This window comes from Gossypium arboreum, chromosome 10 (assembly GCF_025698485.1).
Source record: "Gossypium arboreum isolate Shixiya-1 chromosome 10, ASM2569848v2, whole genome shotgun sequence".
Taxonomy (NCBI): Eukaryota; Viridiplantae; Streptophyta; class Magnoliopsida; order Malvales; family Malvaceae; genus Gossypium; species Gossypium arboreum.
Window position 1 is genome coordinate 99,915,074 of NC_069079.1, and position 3,996 is coordinate 99,919,069.

Below are 3,996 nucleotides of genomic sequence, written 5' to 3' on the forward strand. Positions count from 1 at the left end.
TTGATATGGCAAATATTGTGTAATGAAATGGTTATTTTGGTTGTCAATTGGGTCGCATAAATGTGGTCAATTATGCTTGTAATTGTTTGTGTATTTAGGGTGGCAATATGGCTTTGCAAATGGCCTATTTTTTTTTACACAGGCAGAGACATAGGTGTGTGTCTCAATCGTGTGTGGCACACGGTTAAGTTACATGGCCGTGCGTCCCCTGGGATACCCTACAAATTAAGTCAATATACTCTACAGATTTGACACGACTTAGACACACGGGCATGTCTATTGGCTGTGTGTGTCACATGAGTTCACACATGGGCATGTGATTGACCGTGTGGCATAAGTTAGTATACCCCCTATATGACACACGGCCTAGCGCACGGGCGTGTAGTCGGCTGTGTGACCTAAGTCAGTTTCAACCATGGCCAAGGCACACGAGCGTGTCTCTGGCCATGTGGTGCAAGTCAGTATGTATGCCCTGTTTTCACATGGTCTAAGACATAGGCATGTCTATAAGCCGTGTGAGACACACGGCCTGTTCACATGGGCATGTGACACTTGAAAGGTTAAAAATTTTATAAGTTTTTGAAATTTTTATATGTTATCAATTTAGTCTCGAATGCATGATTATTGCTTTATATGCTTGATTTAAGTATATAATTAATGTGAATGAGTGATATTTATTGAAATGTAATGTTATTTGATAAATTATCATTTTGAACTAATTTATAAGTCCGGTAATGCCTCTTAACCTATTCCGACGACGTTTACAGGTTAGGGGTGTTACAAGTTGCCTAGTTGAAAGATTCAAACCATTGTAAAATGTTTGAACTTGTAGCCATAGAGGTAACCCATGGTGAGGGCACCTTCTCAATATATCTTTATACCTCTCCCATGCATCATATAACATCTCTAAATCGATCTGCACAAAGGAAGAGATGTCATTCCTCAACTTGGCTGTCTTATGCAATGGGAAGTATTTCAGTAGAAAGTTCCCGGTCATTTGATCCCATGTAGTGATGAAACCTTATGGTAAAGAGTACAGCCACTACTTAGTTTTGTTCCTCGATGAGAAAGTGATCAACCGTAGGCGAATGACATTGTCAGTGACACCATCAATTTTTAATGTATCGCTGATCTCCAGAAAGTTGGCCAAATGAGTATGTAGATCTTCGTCTTGCAAACCATCAAACTGAACAAATTGTTTCATCATCTAGATAGTGTTCGGTGTTAGTTCGAAATTATTTACAACAACAGTGAGTCTCACAATACTCGATTCAGCCCAAGTTAAAGTGGGCTTGGCATAATTTTACATAGTACAAGGAACATGATCTGGATTTACAAGATTTGCTATAACTGCAAGAGGTAGTTGATTATTCTGATTATCACCCATGTTGATGTGACCATAGCTCGAGAAGTTACCACCGAACCCATTGAGCTGCTACAAGGACCTATAACTCGGTTTCAAGCTAAGAGGTTTCAAGATGCGTTAGCAAGCTATGTTGATCGAGCTTGGGGAGAGCAAGTAGCCAAATCCATTGAACATGCTTGGTTCAACTCAATAGGCATCCCTTGCAATTTATTACAAGCTGAATTTTACTTTTAATTGAACTCATCTTAGGTATTAATTGTGTTGCTAGAATAAATGCTTATCTTAGTTAATTTAGTTGCTGGAATAATTTAATGTGTTTAATGTGTTTAATGCCTGATTAATGTGTTTAATGTGTTTAATGTGTTTAATGTGTTTCAATGTGTTTGTTAAATGAATACTTGTAGGTGACTATTCAGCTAGAATCGATTACAAGCAAGCGGTGGTTACAAAGTGTTAAATGTGACTATTTAGTTGGAATCGGTTATAAACAATGGGTTGTTACAACATTTAAAGAGGAGCATTATTCACCATTTAAATTCGGCAGCCTATTCCTCTTCTCCAATGAGCTGTTCAAGAATAGCAATGGACAAATGAGTGATTACACATTCCATAGCTGATTGCCTCTTAATGATCATACCATGATCTGTTTGAGTGCCTAAAATGTTATCCATATTGCTGGTGTCTATTCGGTTGCCCAAGTCTTCAAGTTCAATTAAATCAACTAAATTGGAACATTAAATCATGTTGATAGTTGCTGTTACTTAGTCCTAGAGATTTCAAGAGTTTGTACTTAGTGATTAAGTTTCATTTTAGCTCATAACCACTCATTAAAGCTAAATTCAAGTGACTTTTCGGCTAGGTCCCTTATAGCACTATAAATATTTTGTAATCAGTTTGTCTAAAGGACTTTTGGCTGAACTTATGTTAAAATTTGAAACTTGTGAGATTTCCAATTCTCCTTGTTCTTTCAGGACTAAATTGACTTATCAAGTATTCTTGTGGTGTCAACCTGTTCTTTTTTAAACTGAACTTATCACATTTGGTGTGGCGTTCATATACCTTTGGTTCCTATCACATTTTATAGCGGGTCAAGGTTTTGTGCTATTTTCCCTAAACCGAATTCACCTCAGACCTATTTTGAGTTTCAAGTCAACAATCACATTATTGTTGGTTCATTCTCAGGCCTTAATCAAATTACCTATCTTTGCTTAACCATTTCGCAACCTTGTTTTAAGCTTATTTCTTTCTCCTTATTAGTCCATTTTGATTAAACCTAATTCATTTCGAAAACGATACAACTCTTACTCAAATTCACTATTAGGCAACAAATACGACTCGAGACATCTACAATCGAGTTCCTATTATTTGGTATCAGAGCTAGTGAAATTGGAGTAAGAATCAACGGTCTCGGCACAACGGTATTGTAGATTCAATAAAAAATTGTGAATTAAAAAGTACTTATTGTAACTAGCATATATTGTAAGTGCAAAAAAAAATTCGAAATTAAAAAAAAAGTGTTCAAGTTCTTGTTGCTGAATTGAAATTCTACTTGCTGCCTGAAACATCCATTCAATATCCTACTATTCAGCCACACTCAGCCCTTTCCATTTCCTTGTTTCAAGCCTACCTCTTTGTCCTACAACATTCCTACCAAAACCATACATCAATTTTTCGAGCCGACCCACAATGACTGCTTCTAAGTCTAACTAGTCCATTTAAGAACTTAGAGAGGCAGAGTGAGCGAAAAAAGGCTCGAGGGTTGTGAGTTCATCTGAGTGAAGAAAAAGCCAAGTGAGTGTTATTTCTTTGTGAGAGAATTTGTGAGGATTTTTTGTGAGTAACTAAAATGTCCTAAAGTCCGGAAAGAAATCCAAACAAGGGAGTTGGGATCCGACCTGTAAGAAACGTTCAAGGAGCCGTGCCAAATCTCACTCTTCAAGCATTCATACGAGAAATGAAATAGTTATTCGATCGTAAACTCGAACCAATCGAAGATCAATTATTTCAAGTGGAAACACGAGAACAGTACGAGGCAAGTTTGAAAGTTGCAAGATGAGGGCATGGACGTCCAATCCAAGATCCCTATGAAGCGAGTGATCAAGAAAGTGATCATTCATTTGCCCAAAGTGTACATCAATGAGGCCGCGCAACGAAATCAGGGCCTTTGAGATCGAGACCGTCCCAGTGACAACTTTAAGAATATTAAGATGTCGATTCCACCATTCCAAGGTAAGAATGACCCCGAAGCTTATTTGGAGTGGGAAAAGAAGATTAAGCTTATTTTCGAATACCACAATTATTCGGAGAGCAAAAAGGTGAAGCTCGCGGCAATCGAGTTCTCGAATTATGCCATTTATGGTGGGACTAGCTTGTAACGAGTCGAAGACGAAATGGTGAAAGACCAATCTTTACTTGGGCTGAAATGAAGTCGGTTATGCAAAAACGATTTATTCCTTCATACTACCATCGGGATCTTTATCAACGACTTCAAAACCTTACCCAAGGCAATAGAAGCGTTAAAGGCTATTATAAAGAAATAAAGATAATAATGATCCGAGCTGATATCGAGAGGAGACAATGGCTAGATTCCTTGTGGGTCTAAATTGTGACATCGCCAACATAGTTGAATT

General features: G+C 37.7%; 1 non-coding gene across 1 annotated transcript; it reads left to right on the forward strand.

Moving 5' to 3' along the window:
- The first annotated feature begins 842 nt into the window (after nt 1–842).
- LOC128283169 (small nucleolar RNA R71) lies at nt 843–949 on the forward strand. Its single transcript, XR_008273511.1, has one exon. It is a non-coding gene; the product is annotated as a small nucleolar RNA R71 (small nucleolar RNA).
- Nucleotides 950–3,996: the final 3,047 nt, after the last annotated feature.